The following is a 13,862-nucleotide window of genomic DNA, read 5'->3' as shown; positions in this document are numbered from 1 at the left end:
ATCCTCTTATTTTCTCTTTTGCTTTAGTCAAACACTGAAATGGTGGAGAACTGGACTGCATCATGCTGAAGCAACAAGCCAAACAAAAAGTTCAACTCACACATCCTGCGACACTCCCTCAGAGCTGTCGTGTGGATATATTTATGTCTCATAGGATATACGCCAATTTCAAGTCACTTCCCCAAATTCAACTCTTTTGGTTAAAAGAAGAAAACAAAAAGGATTCTGTGATCAACCCAATCTAAGTCTCACTGAAGAATCTAGAACGGTGAAATTCTTCAAGCCCTCTTGACCTCCTTTCAGCCTACTTCTCCTTTTGCCCCTCCATTCGAGTGTGCTCCACTTCCTTCCAATCAGTGAAAGGTGACTTTGTGAGGGGGGGGCTGTTGTTGTTTGCTTATGTCACTGACCCCCTTGAGTCTGATCAAAGCCCTTCACAATGATTCGTTAGCCCAACTATGCTGGAATTATTAATTACCTCAGTAAACATCAACACGCACCACCAACTCCGTACAAGTTTAAAGAAATGAATGCTCATCGTAAGTTGAAAGTGAAGGATCATGACAACACTGCGTTCAGTCTTTGCATATGTTTCCATGACTTCACATTTCCTTCACTGCCTCCTGCATTTGTTTTCTTCCTGACATTTTTCTCCTGTAGACTGGCAGCACCGTTAATGGAGCTGACATTTTAACATATAGCTTTGACATTTCACTGTGTTATTGTTGGAACTGAACCCATGATTGTTCTTTTCAGTTTCGACCTCGAGAGAGTGCGTTTCCCTAAATAAAGATCAACGTTTAAACTCCCTAATGATGAATGATATGTCACCGCCTCGGATGTTTATTAATGATGTTGGCTTGTTGCATAATAGGCTAATGGTTAATAAGGCATACGTGTTGTAAAATCAAAAGAAAGTTGCCTTTCATGGGAAAGTACGATGCTAGGAGCGTGACTATAAGCTACACGCCTGGGTTATTGATTTAAACATGTATACAAAGTAGCATTTTTGAAATACAGTAAAGTGATCACATTATAGACTAAAGTATATACGGTACAGATAATGTGCATGAATGTTCAAACACTTTAAACAAAAAGAAGCAAACGGGCTCCATACTGACACATGACTAACAAGTCTGAAGTCTTTCTATTATTGATGATGCCAGCAAGTGAGCTGGGCATCTGATCGTGCAACTCCAAAGAGTGTGGCTGACATTTAAGCCAATGGTTATTGACTACAGAGAAGGTGATGTTTTAAAATGTCTATTACATGTCACAGGAGTGAAATCACTTTTCAACTGTTGCTTCTCTTCTGTATTTATTCTCTGTTCTGGTATCACCCTTCAATTGTGTTGAACTGGCCGAAAGACACGAGGAATTTAGTGGAAAAAAAAGAAAGAACAACACGGTTTTATCTTCCCTGCCTGTAGACTGCCGGTGTGTTGATTATAAATCGTTTGGTGCCTCAGCAGGAGAGCAGCACTTCATCAAGACCAGCCAGCACAACCTGCATCCGTCTTTAAGCAAACGACTAAGCCTTGATTACCGGTGCCTGCTTTGCACTCACCCAGAAAATGCCCTAGTGTTGACCTGTTTGCACAACATTTTGCACATCCCGTGTAAATGTTTGATGAAACATTTTATATGTTTCAGGTACAAAAGTTTCATGTTTGCACACAAGGCATATTCCCGGATGTCTGCAAAAACATTGAGTCAGTCCATGATGTTGTCTTGCCACAAATTCATTCAATGGCAATGTACTTAATAATAGAAAAAGTGCAATCATGTTTTGTTTTTTCCCCAAATAGCGTTTAAGCTGCAGCCACGTCAGGGCACAGCACATAGGACTTTATGATGTGTAACACATTACACATTAAGATGACATGAGCAGTTTGAGTCTGAGTTTGCTACTGTATGCTTTAAAAGCCATACAGAAAAATAATTAGCTTTAACTTGATCAAGTGATAGCAGGTGAGGCAGCTTTATATATATAAAGGGCGAACACAAGGTGAATGCCCTCTTCACATAGTTAAAAATACAACACTCAACCCATTTATAAACAAAACAACTTAAGATGAGTTTAAAAAAAAGTAGTTTACAAAAATTACTGAAAAGAGCTTGCAGCACAAGAACAAGACTGGAAAAAATATGAAGAAGTGCTTTAACAGACTTGAGTCAAAGAATTTGCGCTGCACTTAAAAGAATTTGCGCTGCACTTAAAAGAATTTGCACTTGGGGCTAACTTCAGTTCTGTTGGAAGCTTATGCCATTTCTGTGCAGCATTACAGCTAAATGCTGATTCACCATGTTTACTTTAAACTCTGGACTCCACTAATTGAGCCGAGTTTTTTGACCTCATATCCCAACTGGGTTTATGTTCAATTTGCATTTCTTTAATGTGTCCAAGCCATTCAGTGATTTATGGAGCAGTACAGGTATCATAGAAGAAGCAAGCAAGAAGCTAAGAAGTGAAGCAAAAGAGAGCAAAACATCGGGTCTCATTGTTCTTAAATTGCACCCGTGCTCTTTTATACAACAAATGTAGTCTTCACCAATGTATGCTTTGTGCCAACCACTTCACAGAACACTGGGATACACACAATGTGTCGTGGTTGAGCACAATTTTTACATTTGCCGTAATCCTACATTAAATGTTTTTATTTAATATTTTGAACACATATCCAGTGTTCAGGTGACTTATTAATAAAACATCGGGATCCCTTCGAGGTCGCTGGAGAGTCAGTTATTCATCAGTGTCATTGTAAGCTAATGTGCATGTGTTATACACTCAGCTGACCAGTGGACCAGTTAAATCCATGGACCTCTTAAAACACGCTCTCACATTTCTACACCAACACACACACCAGAAGCCCCGTGCTGGTGTTATTGACAACAGTGGATGCAACGCAGTTGATTAGTGCTGACAGTGATTGGGTTCACCAAGTAACCATTCACTACGTCACCGAAATAAAAACCTCTTCACTGCGTCACCCCTTCTTCCAGTCTCTTCATCTGTCAGCCTAGTTTTAACCGCTGTCCTGAAGCCATGTGTATGTGTGTGAACAGCGTATGTATCGTGTCTGCGTGTCGAGAAAAACAAATCCCAGCTTGAATGAATTTCACGTGCGCTGTCTCACTTTCAATCACAACTAATGGAAGTGTTGGCTTAAGGTCAGCCCATCGCTCAGCAGAAATCGGATTGCAACATTCCCACAAAGACTGGGCCAGCCACTAACATATTAAATGTTACGTAATTTCCAGTCTCAGACCCATCTCGCAGTAACACATAGCGTCTTTATTTGAGCTGATAACACATATGTATTTCAAAGTATATTTGGATTGTTTTTAGGCTATAATAAAGGTTCACAAAAGTTTAGATGATCATATTTTATTCACAACTGATTCAGGGTGTCCCCCGCCTACTGCCCGGAGATGGCTGGGATAGGCTCCAGCACCCCCCGCGACCCTAGTGAGGATCGAGCGGTTCGGAAAATGGATGGATGGATATTTTATTCATCATATCATGGGAAACGTGGATGATGTGCATTCTCTATGTGTCAATTGTCATGCAAAGAATTGGTAACTCATTTGGCCCAGCAGAAATGAAAAGATCTGATTCAGCACAAATGTCCAAAAGTAATCATTATGACTCCTTCATGACACCTAACAGCATGTACTTAAATATACCATGGATGATAATTATTATCATTTCCAGTACCAAGAGGTATAATTATGCTGCATAAGGAAATAGATTGGGAACCATAGGCGAGTGTTTCAGCAATTAAGGCACATCAGTCACTGTCAGAATGCTGGGGCTGAACTGTAGAGGCACTCCATTAGTGGAATTACAGCAGCCTCATAGTACTCTAAAGAGAGACGGGGATGCTAGTGAAGTTAATGATCCCCAAACGCTAATTTAGCACTTATGTCAGCCAAGAAATGCACAAAAGTGTGGGAATGCTGGGAGATACACATTCCTACTAATAACACAGACCGATCTACACTGTGCAAGTGTGTGGTTCAAAAGTCAAGGTGTTATGTTCATTTCTAGAAAGGAAGGTGGTGCTTATCATCAATAGGTCATGATCCTGTCCTGTTTGCTTTTTCCAAGTGTGTTAATTTGGTAGATGTTCTTGACATTATTTTCCCCTCATAGATTTTCGCCATGTTAGTGCATTGTATTTTTCATGTATTTTCTTGATGTACATTCTCTGTTGGTATTCTCGTGCATTGGATTCTCTTCTCTTTTGAGTTGACAAGCAATTTACTAATATTTGTATGCATTTTACTGCAAAAAATATATGGGGGATGTGTCAGAAAGCAGACAATAAACCAAGCCACATTTTGGGACTTTAAATTCTCCAAAACCTACCATGACACTCTGCTTACTTGTTCTAAGTGGGTCTGGATGAAGTTGTTTTATGATGGTGGAGACCATTTATCAATTATTTTATGTACGAGTTGAAGCAGCCATCCATCAAACTGAACCGTTTATATTCATAGTAGAAAATTATTTTTATTGTATGTCACTGGGATGATGTTAGAGTGTTAAGAGTTTAAGACGCAACCCTCGTGAGGATAAAGCGGTTCAGATGATGGATGAATGTATCCATCCATCCATCCATTTTCAACACCGCTTATTCTGACTTTTGGTTGAAAGGTGTGATAACTCTTGAACTGGTCGCCAGTCAGTCACAGGGCACACATAGAGACGAATAACCATATGCACGCACATTCACACAGTCAATGAATGGGAAACGATCCCACGCTGCCCGCACATAAATCGTCAAATGAGTGTACCACGACACCATCAGTGACTTGGATGGAGAACTACAAAGGTGTTGTCTGCTTGACTATGCCACACATAACAGCAGTGTGTTTAATGGTACTTGGCAAAAACAGCGAAACAACAAAAGTAGGAGAATGAGTCCGTTGAATGTGAATTGCCCTGATAGGCCTACCTGATCCTCTAATTGTATTTTACTACGTGGCTAGTTATTTTCTGACCTTGAATTTTCAAAGAATCTCTTTGTGACATTGACGCTGCACTGACTGTCTTGATCATACACCACAATTTCAGTTCTCATTCATACAACATCACAAACTGGGAAATGTTATATTTGTACCATGTCTCTGAAAAGCTCTCATTACAACAGTTTTAGGTCTAAATAAGGACGGCATTTCAGGCTTTGGCATTTCCACACATGCGCCTGACCCGAGATGGAGGGAAATGTCAACACCAGCAAGGTAACATTTAATTTACTTTCAATTAGTTTAGTTGGTGTTCAAGGTCAGTTGTTTTAATAGAAAATAGTAATTCAATCTATTTTTCGATAATTCAATGTTTCTGTGACTTTCTTCATTTAGCGATGCCATGCGTGACCCAAAATCTGAAAGGCCAGCTTCTGCCAGACTGAACCCTGCCAACCTTTACCTGAATGCCAGTGTGAGGGCTCTGATGGAGGCCAGGTCGACCGCGATAGGAGTTTTTTTCACTACGGAGGCTCCATAAAGGCTTGTGGGAGTGGATTGGCCTCTTGGAGAACAGCCAGTCTCAAGTTCATCAGGGAGATGTTTGGGAAGAGGACCAGACCACAGAGGAGGACACTCGGAAATTACATCCAACTTTGGCAAAGAAAAAGCAAGAAAAGTTGAGTCGGCCAGACCAGGAAGCTATGAAAAATGAAACAAGGCACCCACAAGACCCGGAGAAGTTGAAGATGAATGTGAGCCTTGAAGGGGACAAGAACCAAATCTTCATATCTGAGATTAAACACCTTAAGGTATGCTGCCTCAGCTGATTATTTTACTGCAGAGTAATGATATGATGTATGTCCTGCCTTTGTTTTAGCGACTGCTTGCTTTTCAAGAGAAGCAGGGGAAGAGCAGGAGAGGGAGCAATACGCACAAGAAAAATTGATAAAAACAAGAAACAAAAAGAAAAAGTGGGGCAGTGAGAGAAATGATTTGATATTGCTGTTGGAAGTGAAATACAGTGCATTATTGAAAGTTTCGCTGACTATCATCGGTTCCCTAGGTGATGATGGGAGGGAGGGTAATAAGTCAAAAAAGTAAACAAGACAAATCAATAGCAAAATCAAATAAAAGTGAAAGAGAAACTGAACTGTGTATGCGTTTCACTTCACATTCAATTGCTTCTTCATACATGAGGTTGAAATGATGTCTGAGGACAGAGACCCATTTTCTTTAGTGAACGAATGAAAAGGCAGCATCTATTGATTTGATTCAAAAAATAAGACCAATAGACAATTGTAGCATATGTAAACATTTGATCACATTTTGAGGTGATGCTTTGGGGGGCAGCCAATATATATACAGTATATATATATATATATAATCTATTTGAACAAAATTATATTAACCGCGAAAAATAATGCCACATTTTGATTGACCCTGTCAGAGTGTAACTTCATGACATTGTGCTGGTAAATCGAATTAAAATATTTTTTGTCATTGTCTGGCATTCCACCAGTGAAAACAAACAAAAAAAAAACAACTCGCAAGATTGCCCAGCTAGAAACAAAAAGATTTGTGGAAAAGAAAATCCTACCTATAAAAGCATTACATACAAATGAAATGTCCATGATGTTAACAATATGCTGCTGAAACATTCAGGTCATTTTTATAAAGATGAAGTGCAAAGTTACCATGTTCGTGATATCAAAGGTCAAGTGGCTGCTTAGTGATAAATATTGCAGTTCACCTCAAGTCCGCGTATAATCATTCAAACGGAACCCCATAGTCTACATCTCAGCTCTCTGGTCCAGTCAGAGACTGTAACTCCAACCATTACTCAACTTGAATGTTCCTTGTACTTTTAATACCTTTTTTGTTGTCTCTGCTGTATTTGCACCATCTACCATTTTTTTGTGACCGCATGCGTGTGCTCATCAAAATGAACAACTACTCCCTGGCCAAATTCAATCTCCCGAGACCCAGACATCGATAATATATTAGTGGAGCAGTTAGAAGCCTAAAGATATCAGTATTGATCACCTAGTTAGGTTGGGCTTGTTTGAGGTTGGAGACAAATAGCCCCTCTGTCTCTCTTAAGGAACCCATTTCATGGAATGAGTCACTTCTTCAACATGTGCTGCCGCTGCTGTAATTCTTAAGCGCCACCGAATGACAATGTGAGGCTAAATGAAAAAACAGGACTGCATCTCTCCTCCAACATTCATGCCATTATTCTATATGAGTGCTAAAGGACTTGACAGGCCAAGAGGGATTCATACCTCTGATTTGGGTATGTGTCAAAATGCCACAAGTGGCGTATCCATCACACTGATGAAAAACTATTTTTCCCAATATGAGACAATTGCTTCCTTCCCATTTCAAGAGTGGGGCGATCAATTCTATTTTATCTTTTTTTTTTTTTTAAATACTTGTTCTTTGTCATATAGGATCAGTGCAGGGGATTATTTCAGTGCCGCAGTTAAATGGCAAGCTTTGAAGGTTGCATGCTAATCGTGCCATTATTCTCTCTGGATCATGGATCTTGCTTTAACTGAGAATTTTTTGAATCACTTTTCGTCTGGTGAATATGATGAATGTTTTTTATTTGGTTTCTCTTAACTGGGAAATCTGAAAAATCTTTGCTTCGGACTTTTCCAACGGTTTGACAAAGGCCATTTTCTGGTGATGCATATCCAGTGTCAAAATAAAGGCCTTATTATACACGCTTAGATGAGTCGTGCGGTAGATCTTGGTAAACCCTAACCTCGCCCCAATCAAGCACATGTAAGATGACTTCGAACAGACATTCAACTCATGAACAGTGGTGCCTTGAGTACTCTTCCCAGAAGCAGTGGCTGCTGTTATAGCTTTAAAAGGGGAAACCTCATATTCCACATTCACTTCTCCTTGGCTAAATAATGTCCCATAGAAGTCAGAAGACAGGTGCATCAGTATGACACCAGCCCCATTTTGGTTAATATAGGTCAGCTTTTGTATTTAGAGCAGACTATCCTTTCGAAGCAGGCCCATCTCAGTCTGGAGTTGTGCGTGTGCGTGTGCGTGTTTTTCAAGCTCCACGGCTCTCAGTCTGCAGGGCTTTATGCTAATGAGCTAAATGCACTCTATACTCTCACTGCCCCCAACCAAAACCCACTTTGAAAATGACATGGATCATGTGCTTTTCTGGAAGTAAGTTCAACATGCAGACAAACATGGGCCATGCTCTTCAATACAGGATAGTAAAACAATGCAATCATGACCCAAAGATAATATGTAAAGTAATCAGCGATCCAAACACCGGCAGTTTTCTTTCTTGGAATAGAGGACAGCAAATACTTTATAGACACATTGATCATCCCTTTTGCCCCAAGCCTTTTTCAAGATGGCATTTAATGAATTCTAAAGGACATGAAGAACAATACAACTGTGATTAAATAATGACAGTGTAAGAATATAAATAAAGCAACTGATCCTGATATAACGACCATTCCTCTGCATTTAAATGGGGTGTTTCAACCCACAGGACCAATCAATTGGTAAATGGATTAGCTCATGTTTAGATTTAATTTCCATTCCCCATTCAGAACAGGTAATGTGATTAGCATTTGCCGTTTCCTGTGCAGAGGGAGAACTGGAATTACAGCTGTATTGCAAACAGCAGCGTCTTAGCTGGAGCTTTTTATATTTTACTGCATTGTGAAAATACATTGTTTGCGGACATGTCTACAATTTAATGGGCAAGCACGTCTGACTGAGTGAATTTACATGCTTCAGGCGGCTGGTTGTCAAGAAATATTTCATTACAAACAGGATTCGACATTTTTCAAATGTCTGGTTATTCTTGAAATGATTTGACAGGGAGAAGACACGATGCCTCTCCTGTAAATATGTCTCAGTGTGATATATTAATGAAGTTTCTCCTCGATTGTAAATGCGCTCAAAACAAAGGCTGTCAATGTGTTTACATTTACAGTATGTGTATTATGTACTGTACACTTACAGTATCTCTGCTGTCAGCATTAACAAGCTCACACTCGACTCACTTTCTCTTGTTAATGAATCAATTATTCATCTCAATTCTCAATAAGTAATGTGTGTGTCCAATTAGCGAGAGGTTATGAGGCCAGGGATTCCACACACTTTACTGCACTGTATGTTCTGTATTTGTTGGCATCACACAGCAGAGTTATGGACCAATACACGTGCACAAACACCCAGTCAGAACTGATAGGTGAGCTCAGACATTCATGGTAGATTTAAAACTAAAACAATCAGCATAGGTGAAGAAGCATCTGCACTTGGCCGATGTTCTTTTCACTATTGTTTTGTCAGTCTGCCTAGTACAGCCATCTTGCCCTGTGTGTGTGTGTGTGTGTGCGTGTGTGTGTGTATGTGTGTGCGTGTGCGTGTGTGTGTGTGAGTGTGTGTGTGTGTGTGTGTGTCAGTGTGATGAAGGGGGATATTGACAAGCGAAATCTTTCTCCTATAATAAGTCATCTTTAAATGACAGCGTCGTAAAGCATTAGGAGAGCCGAGTGGAGGAGCCCTGCGAGAGCTTTGTTAGCCAGATAAATGTTTCTGCCCTGTTAGCCTGCCGTCCGTGTCACTTCTAATCAACAACAGTGACTGTTTGCTGCAACAGGTGCCGCCACACCTCTGGAGAATAATAAATGAATACAACCTAAACTGATGGTGGGAAGGAGGGGTGAGTAAGGCCTTCTCTTTTGGCCAAAATGGAAGGCCAATTTACTCTGTAACTTGAATTATATCAACAATGCAAATGATTCTGGAACCAATCAGATTTCAAATCTCCTTAATGGGATCTGTATCCTTCCTTCTGATTGGTCTGTCAGAGCAAAATGTGTTTCAGGCAACTTTGACCAGCCGAACACAACTGCAGACACTCATGCATTTCATAATCAGCATCTCTGGTGTATTTTATTGTTTCATTGTATGTTTTATATCTTATCAATCATATACTTTCTGCCATTTAAGATCATTTATTTGTTCTGTCTGTCACTATAGGTCACTGGCATAGATAGATGAACAAAGATAAATTATTTGTTCTATATAAAGAAATTTTAGACCCATTCAGTGAAATAACAATTTCCTGTGGAACACCTTAAAGTTAAGAGTTCTCATGGCATACTAATGTGCCCCAGCGCACCGGTTGGAAATCACTGCTATATACAGTATCTCTACTAATATTTACAGTCACCGTGCGATGTATCATTTCTACATAACCTAACTTTAAAGATGGGATTTAGTCGCACAAAATGTACCAAAATTATGGTTTCCTACATTTATATTGCCCCCCACCCCCACTTCCATTGTCCCTAACATAGCTTAATTGGAGCCAAGTAATTTACCACTGACAGGATCAATATGAAGAATCAAAGGCGGAAACAGGCCATTTTCATTACTTAGCACAGTTCAATAGAGGAAGCCATTGCAGTGATCAGTTGTTTTCAGGAAAGGTGAGAACCTGTCACGGGACAGTGACCCCTTTTGCCAGTCATTCTTCAAAGTAGATTGGTGATTATAAGTGAACCAATGATCGATAGGAATGATCAATAAAATAGCCGTTTACTTCAATGACATCATAAAAAGCATTCATTCAAGACAGCATGTTAAGTGCATGCAAATCAATTGAATTTAGTTAGGGACACGGTGAGCGACTGGTTAGCACGTCCACTTCACAGTGCAGAGGTGCAGGGTTTGACTCTGGCTCCAACCTTCACTGTGTGGAGTTTACATGTGGCTGCGTGGGTTTTCTCCGGGTACTCCGGTTTCCTCCCACTTTCCAAAAACATGCATGGCAGGTTAATGGAACATTCTAAATTGTCCCTAGTTGTGAGCGTGAGCACGAATGGTTGTTCGTCTAACTTTGCCCTGCGATTGGTTGGCAACCAGTTCAGAGTGTCCACCGCCTGCTGCCCGATGACAGCTGGAATAGGTTCCAGCAAGCCCGTGACCCTTGTAAGGAAGAGGGGGTTAGAAAATGAATGGATGGATGAATTTAGTTAACGCTGGATTCATTTGGGCCTTTTTTATTTGTTTTTACAACATCACATTCATCCATCGACCCACTTTCTGTACCACTTGTTCATGTTTTGGGGGAGCTGGAGCCTATATCCAAGGTGAATTAGAGCAGAAGCAAGACTCCGCCCTATATTGGTTGCGAGTCACTCAAATATTACAGCGATAGCAAAGTCAAGTACCGGTACCATGTTTATCATGTAGACAACCCAATAACTGCATGAACAGCAACTAAAGAAACGCAAGACTGAGCAGTGGAAGAAGACATGCAGACTGTTTTTTTTGTAGGCACAGAAAGCTAGGTGTCTGGTTACCTTCCATTAATTTGCAGCCATCTGACAAGATGCATGCATGGCTTACTAGCCAAATGACTGTACCTGTCCGAAGGTATTATCTGGATAACATCGAATAACATAATTTCATTACATAATCACATTAAACCCGGTAAAAAGGAACATCATAACATTGTTTATCCTAAATTTGCATGCATGCAATACTTTCTTAAAGATCTCAGTTCAACAATCTCCATTTCAAAAAATATCTTTCACCCACAACTGCATTGACTGTTAAACAATTAGATGCTTTGAATCACTTTTTGAAGTGTCGCAATATCTGCATTCAAGAACATGCCAAAGAACACCATGTAATCAAAATAAACGAGAATATTTCGAACTGAATATGTGGATTAATCAGAAATATTTCATGAACAAATTATTCATAGACATGACGTGGAATATGTGTGGGATAATCATTTTGACAAATATATTTGTTGAGTACACGCACATACACGCACCACAGTATTATGTCTGATACGTTTGTGATTTTCCAGGCACCGACGGTTTCTGAGCTTGAACACTCTCCCCATAAGCCTATCTGCAATAAATCTTAACAGAATTTACGTGCCTGTCTACAGAGCATTAATAAAATGTGCTCTGGCAACTCTTAAGTGTGAGTGGGTGTGTGTGTGTGCGTATTTATACTCCATCTGCTGTATAAAGTCTATTTGCATACACTCAGTAGCCAACGAGTCACTGCCACTGGAATGAGCTTGATTTACAGATTCAGACAGCATCTTTGTTGGGAAGTGGTCTCGGTCCTCTGTTATAGTGATAGGAAGGTTGCCTTAACATTTACAAATGTTCTGCAAGATTTGGGAATTTGTCGGTGGGAATTTCTGCCAGGAAAGTTCTGACACACAAGACTTACTTTTATGGACCTTTTTTTTCTATCTACACATCCCTCCTAAAATCCTCTGCCATTAAATTAAGTGAGAGTGAATTGATGACTGCCATTTTTACTGCCAAGATACACTAAATTACTGGAGTGTTTTGCTCCCATTACGGTCATTTGCATTACGATGGTGAAGGACATGCACTAGCTCCGATGAGAAGACTCGGTTTTGATGTGATTTTCTCTGAGCTTAAAAAATACAAAACCTGCAAATGTAATATTTTTAGGTTATTTCGTAATTCAATCTGAAGTAGTTTTATGGACATACTGGAACAAATTCTTGATACGACACGGGACTTTTTTTGTTATTAATTAATAATTAGACGTCAGGCCTATGGCTTCCTCCTACATTTCCAAAAACATGCAACATAGCTTTATGACAGACTAAATTATTGCTGTGAACGTTGAGTGTGAGTGGTTACATAGATTGTCGAGGGTTTCAAATTCTTAATCAGAGTCATCCAGACACGGCTACAGCATCTTTCCCCTTGACCCTGAACTGGACACGTGACATAAAATTGATTGTTGGTTGGGAATGGTCGGACAACTTTAATCATGAACCCCTGCTCACCAACCTCCACTACCAGTTGTACCAGATTTTTCGCACCAATTGTACACTGCATTATTAGCCGCAATGTTCATAAATGGGTCTACCGGATTATTAAAAAAAAAAAAATTTGAACATTGCTAGTCAATCTAGTGACCAGTTTTTGGGTTATTACTTTGGCTAATGCTAAATGCTATCTTGTTTGACAGTTCAACACCTGTTAAGAAAGTTAATGCACTCACCAGGTACGCCATCTTCCTCGTTGACTAGAACCCAATTTTTTTATTTATTAATTTTTTTGCTTGGTTACGGTGGCTATTGGAAGCTGGCTGTGTTGTTTAATGCAGACTCATAATATCGGTATGTGATTAAAACATAAAAGATCCAATTGTACATAACACACAGTATTTTCTGTCATTAGGTGAGAATAAATCATGAGCAGTGCTGCAGGGCTGAATACATGCATGATTGCGCACACAGCTAATGATGATCAGGGAATGGCCTGTCATTTATATACATCGCAGGAAGCAGCAAGAAGGATCGAGTTACAGTGGTGAAGCCTGGGGCTTTGCTTTGAGTGTAAGGACTGCAGATAGCTTCAACACGCTTGGCTTTAAAGGAGTTCAGAAAAAGGATTGTGGTGATAAACCTGTGGAATCCCCAAGCACACACACAATTGATGCACATATTTCTTCGTAACAGGGTCTCCTGAAAATAAGAATGCGGTTCACAAAATAGTATTCAATTGAATTCCTACCATGAGAGCCATTAAAGGCAAAGAATTGTCCCACACCCCCATTTTACCAGTTGACCACGAATTAATTTTGTCTGAGCTAGTTGCAACATTTAACATGCTATTTTCTTTATATATATATATATATATGTATTATTGCATCAATTTCATGTCTGTCACCTGCAGGCAAAAATCATTTGGTGCTGTGGCAGATTTTGTTGACAGTTCTACTAATGGCTATTCGCTGCCTCAGCCGTCCCATCCCGAGGCGATCCCAGGCCATCAGGGAAACATTTTTTCTTCAGCGTGTCGCAAGAGAATCATATGCATACAAAA

This window comes from Hippocampus guttulatus, chromosome 11 (genome assembly GCF_054856545.1).
Source record: "Hippocampus guttulatus isolate MCC_2025c chromosome 11, RoL_Hgut_1.0, whole genome shotgun sequence".
In the NCBI taxonomy this organism is placed as follows: Eukaryota; Metazoa; Chordata; class Actinopteri; order Syngnathiformes; family Syngnathidae; genus Hippocampus; species Hippocampus guttulatus.
This window is presented reverse-complemented; position numbering follows the sequence as displayed.